General features: G+C 40.5%; 1 long non-coding RNA gene across 3 annotated transcripts in view; it reads right to left on the bottom strand.

Moving 5' to 3' along the window:
- Nucleotides 1–13,989, bottom strand: part of LOC118016084 — a 168,450-nt gene that overhangs the window by 41,766 nt on the left and 112,695 nt on the right. Inside the window, exon 1 of one of the 3 annotated variants that reach the window (XR_004680754.1) lies at nucleotides 513–556. The exons of the other annotated variants lie outside the window; for them this stretch is intronic. This is a non-coding gene — a long non-coding RNA (uncharacterized LOC118016084). Of the gene's footprint in view, nucleotides 1–512; nucleotides 557–13,989 lie in introns of those variants that run through there. 3 annotated transcript variants of the gene reach the window in all.

The following is a 13,989-nucleotide window of genomic DNA, read 5'->3' as shown; positions in this document are numbered from 1 at the left end:
TTTTTCCTAAGATGTTATAGTTGAAAAGAGCCTTAGAGATCTCATTACTGAGGCTTCCCATTTTGCAGTTAAGAAAACTGAGTGCTTCTTTTTCTACAGGCTTCCCCTACAGGTGCATGAAGAATCATTGTTTTCCTTATGGCATGAGTGGAGGTTGAAGTGTTTGTGAATTCCAACTATCTAGCTATCAGAATTCCAAGCTGGAACCCAGAGGATAGGTTTGGGATATAGCAATAAAGCTAATAGTCATTGGTATGTTTCTTGGTAGCTAAGCCCATGGAAATTAAGGAGACTATCCAAGAAAAAGAGATAAGATGAGAAAACAAGAGGACAGGATGAAATCCTGAGGTTCTTCCATTTTTACATCATGGTGAAAGTTAGTTTTGCTACCTGCAGTAATAATTTAAACCAGCTATAACTGAGACCCTACATGGCCCAGTCTGTTCTGTGTGCATTCAAAAATACAACTGTTTAACTCCAAAAATCTTGAGAAATAATATAAAGTTCTTAACTGTGAGTTTCTTCTTTAAAGGGAGTAGCATTTAAAATGCTTTTCAAAAGTTCTCTTCAGTTGGGGCACCTGGGTGGCTCAGTTGGTTAAGCATCTGCTTTCGGCTCAGGTCATGATCCCAGGGTCCTGGTACTGAGCCCTGCATTGGGTTCCCTGCTCATCGGGGTGTCTGCTTCTCCTTCTGCCCCTCCACCCACTTGTGCTTGTTCTCTCTCTCTCTTTTTCTCAAATAAATAAATAAAACCTTAAAAAGAAAAGAAAGAAAGGATTGTGAGATCGAGCCCTGCCTTGGGCTCCACAATGAACATGGAGCCTGCTCAAGATTCTCTCTCTCCCTCTCCCTCTGTCCATCCCCCCACAACATGCTCTCACTCTCTCACTTGCGCGTGCTATCTCTCTCTCTCTCTCTCTCGGGTGGGGGGAGGGAAGTTCTGTGCAGTTAATCTCTTCCTTTTCGAAGTGTCTGACTCAGGACACCTGCTAAAATCTGTTCTTCTTTCCAAAATCTGTTCTTCTTTCCAACTTCCTACACTCTTTCCTTCTTTACAGCTTTTTTTTCCCCACAATGTGGCTTTCTCCCCAAACATCTCTTTTCCCCAAATCAGGCTGCTGCTCTTCAGCTGAATGTGCCTGTGGAGATTTCTGCTTTAAGGCATCTTGGGCCACCTAAGGACGGCTGGATGACTTGAAAGCCCCACAACACCTGTCTTCCCTCACTCCGCATGGAGGGAAAGTATGGGGACTCTCATTTCTTCCACCTTCCTCCCAGACATGCATTTCTTTTCATTTTCTCATTTATTTTCTTATTTAAAATTATTATTTTTATTATTATTATTTGACAGAGAGAGACACAGTGAGAGATGGAACACAAGCAGGGGGAGTGGGAGAGGGAGAAGCAGGCTTCCTGCTGGGCAGGGAGCCCAATGTGGGGCTCGATCCCAGGACCCTGGGATCATGACCTGAGCCGAAGGCAGAAGCTTAATGACTGAGCCACCCAGGTGCCCCGTCTTATTTAAAATTCTTATGAATGATTTTTGATAAATCAATTCTTTATAATGTCATATCAATAGTCCCCTCAAGTTTTCTGCATCTGAAAATTTCATAAGCACATACTTAGGGAAATACTTGCTAACATGTTCAATGGAACCAAATCAATGGTAGAATCAAGTGGCATGCCAACAGAGACCCTCCTCTAGGTTGACCAGGATAATTTTCACTTGAATAGTACTGAAGTGTACTAAGTGACTTCACATACTGGGCTTCACAACTGATGTAGGTGTCGTGGCTTGTCCAAAGCCCAAAGTACGATGGAATTCAAATTCATGGTCACTAATTCAAAACCACTAATTATTCAACAAGTTTAAAATGTATCAGAATTAATATTTGGTATGTAGTCCACCAAGTTTTCCAAAAGGAAATCCTGACAAAACCTGACTAAAATTCAGATCAACTTGATTTGTGTCCCATGGGCTCTTAAAGTGGTCATATCATTTTTTTTTTTTTTTTTAAGGAAATAAGTTAGTCTTGTCTGCTTCCTTCTTAGTGAACCCATGTTTGCTCTTATAATTCACCACATTCTTTGCTCAGGCTCCAAAGTTCCTCTAGTCAATAGCCTCTCCTAGAATTTTGGTTGAGTGTGGTTAAAATTAAGTTCCTCTCTATAGTTCCCAGAATTTGCTGTTTAAAAAAAACATTAAAATGTTTATTTGCCTTTAGCATTCTGACATGGATCCCATTCCTAAAACAGCCTCAAAGATTATAAACAGCTTTGCTTAACAACATAATATGGGATCCATGTCCATAGTCCACACCCACACCCACAGTGATATCCTGCCCCCTCCTCCCTTCCCTAGCAGTCTGGGGAGAAATAAATTTCTCTTCTCATACAGAAAACTTCAGCCATCTGTCATTTTCCTTTTTACCTGCCGATTTCCTTTTCAGCTTCCTCTTCCTCTTGGTGCCCCAAATGTGAGCCTTCGAGACAAGTCCTTCTGTTTATTGAAGAGTCTGTGGCCAGATGGACTCCACCACAGGGCCAGCCACCATCCAGTTTTGAAAAAGGAAGTATGAGATGCAGAGACAAAAACTATGTACAGAATCGTGAGTTATGGTCTCCGCTGCAGTATTAATGTTGTACTTGGGCAGTTTATTGAACCATTTTCTGCTGTTAATCTCGACATTACAGCCAAGACTACCTTCTCCACTGAATTCACAAGATGATTGAGAAAATCAACAGAAGAAAATGGTGAAGAAGAAAAAAATATGAAATGCCTCTTTGATGTATAAGGTTAAAATAATTCAGCTTCAGAGTTCAGGCTGGGGCCTGGGCTGTGCCCACTGGCCTTGCCCATTATCTGCCTTGATTTTGGCATCCTTGCCTTCATTTGGCTCTCCCTCCTATTTCCAACCTCAATCTGCACCCACCCCCTCAACCCCAGAACTTCCCCAATTACTGGTCCCTCATCCCAACGCACTGCCCTGTGCATTCTCAGCAAGATGACTACTGACTAACTGGGTAAATGATCCAAACTTATGAGGAAATGGGTCATAATGTGTTCCCTCTCTAGGCAACAAAATAGCAATCCCTGGACCACCATGGAAGTTATGTTCCTAAAAATTACCAGGATTGGCAAAACCATGCTTAGCAATGTCAGGGTCTTCTAACAAAAGAAGATTGGAAGGCAGTGGCATTACAAATTAGTGTTTTAATACGTATTTTTGAAACACAAAAAGGAAAAGATTCTAGAAGGTGTCCACATCAGACCACATTTATCTATGTTTATAACCAGCTTCCAATATCTTCTTACTTGAATGTTTAGTAAATGTTGCTGTCAAATTCTAAGGCAGATTCTTCCTCTCGTTTTCTATTATACAAAATCTAGAGTTTCTAAAATTATGGTCACCAATTGAAAGCCTGTCTATTGAATCTGGCCCAAGATTTTTTTTCCTCACAGTGTTTTAAACATTTTCATTTTGAATGCATTTAGACAGAGCTAATTGCCACAGTCTCCACCACTTTCTATTTGCCAATGCTGACACTTGTGTGTTTTCATAAAGAACATAGACTAGGAATCAGAAAGCCTAGGTGCTAGTTCCACTGAGGCATAAATTTAAAGTACAGTGTTGCTCCAGTTCTTCCATGTGCTAGCATTATGAACTTGGTCTCATCCCTTCTTTCTTGGCCTCAGTTTCTTCTGAATGATGGAGATACCATCATCTTCTCTCCAAGACTGAGGTGAGGGTCACATAAAATAATGTATATGAATGCAATTCATGTATTGCAAACTATACTATAAATGTATGGTGTTTTTAATGAACAGCCCCTGTCCAGTACAAGACAACTCTCCCTACATACACACTTATTCAGATACACTGCATCCTTCCACCATCTGCCAACCAAACTCCGTAAGTTGAAGCAATACAGAAGACGACAAAGGGTCATTTACCTTGGTAGTTAATGCCCTATATGGATTCTGTTTATATAGGACTGTCTACAATTTTTCAGTCCAAAAATTACTCTGCACAGTTGCTTAATAGCCCTTTTATCTTCTCTTTAATCACATCTAGGACTTCTCACCATTCCCCCATTAAAGTTCCCATTTGTCTCTTTGATCATCCTCCTGATCCTTGTTTATATGCAGAACTGTACATGACACATACTATGTTTCTGGGCTAGCTGGTAGCAGTTGAGGCCAAATGTACCAAAGAGCCAAGCAAAAGGCAGAAAAATCTTATTACTCCAGCTGCATAAAACATACATGGTATGTGTGTACATACATACCTGTATAAGCTCGAATATTTAATACATAATACGTATATTTAGATACTTAGGGATAGAACAACAGTAGAAATGGCACATGCATTGCTATGTTGAAGGCCCCCTCACTAGACTATCACTACAGCAATGGCTCCCAATCTGGCTTAAGGAGCTTTACAAAATACATACAGATACCTGGGCTCTAACACCGGAGATTCTGATGTAATTTGTCAGGGGGGCGGCTAACGTTGGTTGTTTCAAAAACTCTTCTCGCCCAAGTGAATCTAGTGAGTTGCCGGTACTGAGAACACTACAACCGGAGCAAATCTTGGAACGAGTCTTGTGTTGTATGCAGCTGAGTCTTGCCATGTGTTGCTTGGTGAAAAGCCTTTCTTTTTTTTAAATAGAGACATTTCCCCCTGGCATTACAGGTATTCATAGTCTGGTCCCTCTAAAAATTCTGCTCCCAGAAATCAGCCTTAGAGAAATACAACCCTAATGTGTAAAGACAAAGATCCAAGGAGACACTGTGAGTAACAGTGGACAACCCCGGAAGCAATCCAAATACTCATCAATATAGGATCAGTTAAATAATAATAATAATAATAATAATAATAATAATAATAATAAGGCACAGTCAATACAATGAAACGTTATATACACCCTGAAAAGAATGGCCTAAGTTTAGAAGTCTACTCTAACAGAAAAAAATACCCAGAATACATTTTTTAAATGAAAAAAAAGCAAGTTGTAGGACAGTACGTATAAAGATACATTTTTATACCAAACTCTCACCCTCGAATGAGATGACTAACACAAACTGTAGAATCTCAGTATGTGGATCTTGAATTAATAGAGAAAAATTCTGCTCAGACAAACATCAAACTCTTTAATGGTTACATGTGGGAGTGAGATGAGATGGGTGGGGGGAAAGGGAGGCTTCTACTTTTCACTTTATATTCCTCTTTATTATTTAAATGCTTATAAACAGAGTATATTGTGTTTAAAAAGAGAGGAAAATTATTTGCCCGTGACACCCACTCCCTCACACACATTGCCTTCCAAATGTTAATCTGGCTGTTTAAAAAAAAAAAAAAAAATGATGGACACTATACTGGCTGTATTTCTCTGCAGATCAAAAACACCCTGCATCTTTTCCATTCAGCATTCCATTAACGTGTAACAGAGCCAAGTCCTCTGTGTGGGAAAGTGTGTCTTTGTGTGTGTGGATCCCGATGTAGTTACAACGGCCACTCCCTTTGGTAACAATTTTAACACCCACATGCATCCTCAGGAAGGTCAAAAGGGAAAGGCAAGAATAAAAAAAACATGTTTTAGAAATGTTAACTAGCTCCCACTTCCAAAATTCTTTCCCCCACATTAAAAAACGACATCATGCATGTTTCCATGAGTGTCTGGTGGCTTTAATAAAACGAGTGGTGATATCGTCCATAGAAGAAGTGGGAAGTTGGCAGCATGCTTTTCATCGGAAATGAGGCACTGCACTGGGAATAACACTGGATTTTACAACATAAATTTAAAAGTCATCATGCTTAATTCTGTGTCCTTTTCATAATTCATACAGGAGTCTTGTGGCCATTTTGAAATGTTAGAGTCCTAGGGAAAGAAAAATCATGGAATTTCCATATTCATGGAAAATCAGGACCTTCTCAGATGACTAAAAGAAATCAAAATTCCATTCACAAAAGAAAAAGTAGGTAATTTCCTGTAATATTATATTTGAAACTTCAACTTGAATCTTCAGTAGACTAAGTGGCAAAGCACAAATTTTATTATCATCAGCATGTTTTAAGGTGTCTCAAGCAAGAGAAACAAATTGGGGGATTTGTGACGATATTTCGGAGGTATTTCTGAATGTGCTTTGGTACAGTGCTTTTCGTTAGCCTGTTTTCATCAGTCACTCTCCCTCTGAAGGAATGAACAAGCAAGTAAAGGACAATGCAGTCTTATACAATATACAGCCTAGCTTCAGAATCCTTGGACAAGGTAGATTTTATACTAGATTTACCCTCAAATCCCTCTGTGACCTCAAGCATGTTACTAAAACTTTCTGTGCCATAGTATTACCACCCCCTAAAACATGAATGAAAATACTTGCCCATCTGATAGGGCTGATAAGTGAGAAGATACACAATAAAGGATGTTTAAAAGTTAAGAGACTATTAATAGAGGCAGCATAGTGTAAACAGAAATGATAGAAACTAAAACTGAATGTCGGGTAACTTCCACAAGCTTGTTTTTTCATCTGTAAAATGAGATGATTCATTAATAATTAATTCAACAAATATTTAGTGCTCCCACATGCCAGGCACTGTTTTAGCAGATCAGAAGGATAATTTCTGCCTATTCACAGGGATGCCATGGTATCAATAAAGCAAAGTCCATCAAATACCATGAAGTGTGGCAACCTCTTATGAGATTATTATTCACATATTTTTCTTTTGTTTAAAAATAAGTTTATTGAGCACCTGCAATGTTAAAAGTAATGAATCAGATGAATCCTGCCTCTGAGAGCTTTAGTCTACTGTGGTTGCTGAGTATACGGATAGCATTAGAATTGTCTTTAAAAAGTAAAATAACACAAGCAATATGACAACCCAGCTTCCTGAGTGGCTCTAGAGGATGTGTGGCTCAGGAAGGATTCCTGTAGGGGACTGGGCTGATGTGATGTTGCTGTGGAGGCGCTCCTCAGCCCACCAGTACTGCATCTTTTCAATAGGGGTTTACTGAACCCTGACTACATGCCAGGCCCTATGCCGTCCACTGTCCTGGGATATATTCTCCAAGAAAATACACATGGTTCTTGCTCATATGGAATTTAGCCTTCATACAGCTTCTCCCAGTCCTTTCAAGTACAGGCTTTTTACTTGGATATACAAAATATTACTCCTCAAGATGGGCTAGACCCAGTGGTGTGCTGATAAACCAGCTTCAAGAAGGAAGAGGCCCTGATTGGTAACATTTGCCAGTTCCCATGGTGTAAATGCTCCCACTGTGGATGATTTTAAGCTACCAGTGGTTTGACAAATTTCTGAATACTTAATCATTAGTTTTCATAGGCTGCCCTGAGCCTACTCTAGCATACTGTTGGAGACCAAAGGATTTTTGTTTCCTCTTTAGCCTAAGAAATGGTAGCATTTGTTAGATTCCTGATGAGTATCCACCAAACGGCCCTTAATTTCAGTCTAAATTCTTCCTCAGGAATCTATAAAGTCCTTCCAGGATTTCTTCCAAAACCCACAGGGCAATAACCAGGGTGATTACAGACTGGCTCCTCACCATGCAATCAGAAACTCCCGACTAGGCTAGAGTATTCTTTGGAATGCTGAAAATACCATCTTATGAAACAAAAGCTTAAGATCCAAATACAAAACAAAAACAAACAAACAAACAGATTTAGGGGCGCCTGGCTGGCTCAGTTGGTAGAGCATGTGACTCTTGATCTGGGGTTGGGAGAGGGAGGACTTGATCATGTTGGGTGTAGAGCTTACTTAAACAAACAAACAAACAAAAGTGTACTTGACCCTTTCAACCTTATGGCGTGATTTCTAAGTTAAAAAAAAAAAAAACAAACTCAACTGGCTAGAAAATAATTAATGTCATAGTAGGAAAGAAAAAAAGTCAAAAAAGAGAAAGACCCTGTCCTAAGTCCTTCACTTTGTAAACACCTCTCCCCACAAAGAATACGTGCTAGTTCAAGGGAACAAACTTTCCATATGTGTTGGGTGGAGCCCAGAGGTCCTTACTTAAATAGAAAGCTATTTACTATTTATAAAATACTCCATGTAAAAGTACATGCTCAATTAAACTTTGCTTAACACCAAGGACAATGGACAAGTATTTGTGGAGAAGCTACACAGGCAAGACAGTGCCCCTTGAGAAGTACAAAATATATTCTCCATCCTCCAGGAGATTGCGTCTGGTTGGATTGAGGTTATGTATACTTACAAAAGGGTGGCTTGAGGGAGCAAAACTAGGAATGCCACAGACTAATGGTTTTCAAGTGATGCTGGGGAAGGCGGATGAATTCCAAGCACCTCTGTTTCCCAGGCTGTTCACTATCTGTTCTACCTAAACCATCTCCCAGTCCCTTCCTCACACGTGCCACTGCAGTCATAGTAAACTTCTCTCAGTTCCTCAAGCAAGGCATGTTCTCTCCTCTTTATGGGCCTTCATATATTCTGTTTCTTCTTCTTAAAAGAGGCTTAGCCACACACCATTCCTCTCTCCTCATACCATCTGCGTGTGGCTATCTTGGATTCATACTTTAGATATCAACTTAAGCACTGCTTTTTTGTTTCATTTCTTCCAAAAAGCCTTTTCTGACCAGAAAAATCTGTGTTTGGTGTTCCTCCTTTGGACTTGACTTCAAAGTTCCGTGTGAGTTCTACCATCCCAGGCTATGTATCATGCTTAATTCTAATTTCCTATTTACTTTTTTATCCTCTGTGAGAGCTCATTTGTCCCATATATTGTGATAAATATTTTGCATGAATTATTTCATTTGAGGCAATCCTTTTAATATTACTAATTTGCAGAAAAGGGAACCGAGGATCAAAGAAGTTAAGGAATTATCTGTGATAACACTCGTAACGTATCAGTCAAGATTCTTGGTTGCAGAACACAGAAGCCATTAGAGCTGGTTCAAGCAGGCAAGTTTGTAAAAAGATACTATGTAGCTTCTAGAAGCTCCTCGAGGTCCAGAGCTTTGGTATGGAGGGTACAGAGAATAGGCATACTACTAACTGGGTAATACACACCCAGGAGAAAGGCCCACTTACACCATTGCCTGCATGGCCCATTAATCAATATATCTGACACTAGAGACTGGATACTGGAAATGGTACCACAGCTTTCTGAGAAAGAAAGAAGCTTCTTTCACAATGAAGATCTGCTCGCCCTGAACACAGTCACTATCTCCCATTGCTCAGGGCTGCCTCCAAGTCTTGTGTGGATGCCCTAACTGCAACAGAGTCCAGGCAAGATTAGGCAAGCTCTAGCAAGAGCTTCTCAGCCTCTATAATAAGAATATCAAACTAGTAGGGCAGTGAAATGGTCACTGAGTGCACCATGTTACAGTAACAGCTATTTGCTTTACGCAGAGCATGGAGGAGTTGGAATTTATTTATTTATTATTATTTTTTAAGATTTTATTTATTTATTTGATAGGGTAAGAGAGCGAGAGAGAGAACACAAGCAGGAGGAGTGGGAGAGGGAGAAGCAGGCTTCCCGCTGAGCAGGGAGCCCGATGTGGGGCTTGATCCCAGGACCCTGGGATCATGACCTGAGCCCAAGGCAGACGCTTAACGACTGAGCCATCCAGGTGCCCCAGGAGTTGGAATTTAAAACTTGCCTTCAAAGTCCATGAATGGAATTGCTACCTTACTCCCTATGGGTAGATGTTTGTGTGGGACTCAGTGTCTCTCAGTCCCCTCAGGCCCACAGATCTTAGGATGTGTGGTTTTTCCAGGCTTATTAGCAGAGGAACACCTAAGATTTAGTTCTTTGGATTCCTCACAGCTCTCTTTTGTCTGTGCAGTGGATAAACATAAAACCTCTGCTGAATAATACAAAGTCAAGAGGAAGGAGCCATCACCCTGGGCTCAGGTAGCCAGAAATGGATTGGAGGAGCCAATAGGGCACAATCTCCAGAAATGGCTAGGACGAAAATGAATCAAGGTCAATGATAGTGTTTATCATTCATTGGTCAGGCATTTGACATTTATTAACTCTGGTTCTCTCGGCAACCCTGCAAGGGAAACAGTATTTACCCTACTTTTTAAATGAGGGAGACTTGGCTTTAAGGTGAAGATACCTGATCAAGGTTACGCAGAGTAAATGCCAGTGACAGAACTCGAAGGCAGGTCTCTCTGCTGCCAAAACTGTGCTCTTCGAGGTGTTGATAATGACAAAGAGCACAGGTTTCAGAGTGAGACTCAAGGATTGAAATCCCAACTTATTAGCTGTAGGGTCTTGGCGAATTCATTTAAGCTTGCAGGGCCTTGATTGTCTCATCTGTAAAATAAAGATATTTGTATCTACCCCATGGGGTTATTGAGACAATCAAAAGAAGTCTTATGTGAAGTGCTTTGACCTGTATCCAGGCTAAATAAGACATTAGCTGCTGGTATTATTATTGTTGCAATGCTATTATTATTTATTATTATTATCCTGTGCTGTTACCTCTCTGAAGAACGATACCCTAGGAGGGAAAAGTGTATGTTGAATAAAAATGCTAGACATGCGCATTTGCATGGCACATTCATGGGGCCATGAGATCCTCCCTCTTCCTGGAGTGAAGAGTTCCTGCAAGGGAGTAATGGGTGATAAGGCTGCAGGTGGATGCAGAGCTGCATTGCGCTGAAAGCTTTGAATTCCCTAGGAAATAGGCTCAATTGGGCCCTGGCAGAGACCTGCCTTGGGGGTGGTAGTCACAGAACTATTCCCAGCCGCTGTGCTTCACATCCTCACCCCAACACAAAAGGGAAGGATGAGTGACACCTCAAACAACTTTGGAGAGTCTAACAACAATTTTCAACTTCAAACAGGCCACACATAAAAGTTGAAGACTTTTGCTACAAACCCAACCACTGGGAAATCAGTGCCTGGTTGACATTAATTCCCCAGTTACTGTGAAGCTGTTACTGAAAATGCAACTTTTTTTTTTTCTTTATTCCAAGTCCTTTAACATTTCAATCTAGGGCATGGGCAATGTGGAGCAAATCCAGGTCAGGTCCTGCTTTAATCCCCAAAGTGAGTACCAGTGTTAACTCCACAAGGAATTAAGGCCCAGAGGTGAGGGCAGGGAGAGATGCAGGGCAATAGGAAATCATTCAGATCCTACTAGAATTGGCTTTCTCTATACCAGCCTCAATAAACAATGGGTCACTATGATCATTGCTGGTATTGTTTATTCGTTTTTAATTTTAAATCCCACATTACATTTTTATAGCATTTTGGAGTCTGTAAAGCTGATCTAGGTATGTTGTCTTCTTTGATTTCACTTGATTTATGAGGACTGGACAAGTTCGGTTTCAGAATCACAAGGTTAGCAATAGCAGGAACCTCAGTGATCATTCCAGTTTTGTTTTAGGTTGAGCCATCTCTGGAGAAAGCATCGATCATAGCCTCACTGCCAGGCAGTGTCAGAATTTGGGATAGTTTACAGATCACCAGACTTCTAGATTTAAAAATTGAAAACATTCATTGAGTATTACTGCAATGGTATGTGGCCTTGGGACTGGGGTAAAGGTAAAATCTGGTTTTAGAGATTCCAGTCTAGTGGGAAAACAATCAGCTACTTAGGCAATTATATCAGTAGAGAGATGAGCAGATGAGGTAAAGTTAAGTACAGATTGAGATAGAAATATCTATGCTCAGGGTTTCAAACTAGCACAGAAATTTTCAGGGGCCACCTAGTTTTAGTGTTTTAGATTAAACATGACATAGGCCCATCGCTTAAAATAATTCACACAATGTAGAAAAGTACAAAGAAAAAAGTAGAGTTTACTTAGATGCCATTACTCAGAGATAATATAATGTTAAAATCCTGTTTAACATCCTTCCAGATAGCTCTCTGTAGCCGTCTGATTCTGCACTGCTATAAATATGGTTACAGCTATAGATATATATATTCATATATGCAATCGTATGTTGCATACTGATTTGTAAACTCATTTTTTTTTATTTTACAGTGTGACATGGACAAATGTTAATAGCAATAAAAATAGAATTACTACATCATTTTTAAAAGTTGAATACCAGGGGCACCTGGGTGGCTCAGTCGGTTGAGCGTCTGCCTTCTGCTCAGGTCATGATCCTGGAGTCCCTGGATCAAGTCCCACATTGGGCTCCCTGCTCAGCAGGGAGCCTGCTTCTCCCTCTCCCTCTGCCTCTGCCCCTGCTCGTGTGCTCGCTCTCTCTCACTCTCTCTCAAATAAATAAATAAAAACCTTTAAAATTTTTTTTAAATATAAATAAATAAATAAATAATAAAAGTTGAATACTATTTCACTATAGGGATATGCCATATTTAACCAGTATCCTATGATGTTATTTAGGTGGTTTGTGATTCTTTGTCATTATAAACAATGATGTGATGTGGGACCTTATGTGTGCATCTTGCAAACTTTGGTGAATGTCTCTTTAGGATAAATTCCCAGAAATGGGATTGCTCTGCATGACCTATACTGCTGATTTGGTACAAACTGCCAGGTTGTCTGAGGAGTTCCTTTCTAAATTTTAGGTCTTATACATTGAGTTGTGGTAGAGCCCTCCCTACCCTTAAGCTCACTGTTAGCAGCCCAGATTCTGCAGAGAAAGGCCAGGGTAGGGGAAATGTTGGGCAAGGAACACAACTAACCCGCACCTGGTTCTGGGAGGTTCTCTATGCACATTATCTTGTGCAAGCCACACATCATCCTTAAGAAGTTGGTATCATCCTGTCTATGTACGAAGACTTGGACGCTCAGAAGCTGAGTGAATTTCTCAAAAGGAGAAGTTCAGCTTTGGAACTTGAACAATCGTGGGGCCACAAGTGCCCTGGGCACCTGGAGGATGACTAATAAAAGTAGGGTGAAGAGGCCAAACTTTCTCTACTTTGAATATTGCCCTCAATGCCACTGCTCCTTTGTCCTATTGCTAACACTCGACAGAAACCAGTGCTAAGGATGGGTGCGGTGCCCACCCTCCCTCCATAAATGTCGGCACCTGCTCAGGGCTCCTAGGATTAGGCTTTATCTTTCCCACAGGGCTGGCTCTTTCCTGAGTTGAAGTCTGAGAAACAAGTGAGTTTCCCACTTCTCTAAGATCTTAAAATAGGAAACATCAGCCAGAAGCTATGAGGGGAAGCCAGCCAAAGTGTATGTTTGCTGGAAATAAAACTGGTAGGCCCTTCAGGGCAAGGGGGGATGGACTCAGGGGCATTTCTTCACCATCTGTTTCAGCCTCCAATGTGTCTTGATAGATGAGTTTTGCTTATTACTCATTACTCACCTCATCTTTCTCTCTGAGCTCTGTTCCTTGAAATATGGTTCTCTTATTTGAATAGCAACGACTAAGTGCATTGGAACTTACTTAAATACATTCTAAAAACATTAAATTGGGAACACACAATTCAGCAATAGTACCAACTGCCAAACTCTAGTAAAAGTTGAAGTGATTAAAACAATTTAATGCATGAAACACGCGTTCAGGAAGGCAAAGAGAAAGAGTAAGTTTTTCCAGTGCAACATCAGCCCGGTGATATTTCGGAAGAAGTGGGTGGAGGCCATTGCCAAGAGAAAGTGAAATAATTGATGAAGACCCAAAGGAAAATGCCCTTGATCTTGAAGTTATTACTTCATTTCATAAAATACCTTAAAAGTCAATGACAGACTATAAAGTCAGAAAGTCAATTGTTTTTTTCCCCCTTGGATACAATTCCAGTATGTGCATATAAACATGTCAGGCAGTCCTCTAGAAAAACAACAACAACAGCTATAGCTTGGGGTCTGGGTCATGTTTTCAAATAGCCTTATTATCCCTGTTATGAAGTGGACACTCAGGTATTTGGCCCGGGCTTTTTATCCACACCCAAGTGACTGGGTGATTTATAACTTGCTATCCACATTCTCATAGCTATTTGGTCAATTTTAAAGCCTCAGACTAGGCTTGATGTTTACTCTATCAGGAAAAGAAACACACACATACAGAGCAAATT

The sequence above is a fragment of the Mirounga leonina genome, unplaced genomic scaffold, assembly GCF_011800145.1.
Source record: "Mirounga leonina isolate KUSES-001 unplaced genomic scaffold, KU_Mleo_1.0 Mir_104, whole genome shotgun sequence".
Classification (NCBI taxonomy): domain Eukaryota; kingdom Metazoa; phylum Chordata; class Mammalia; order Carnivora; family Phocidae; genus Mirounga; species Mirounga leonina.
The sequence above is the reverse complement of the archived record's forward strand: the minus strand, read 5'-3'. Positions and strand labels throughout refer to the sequence as shown.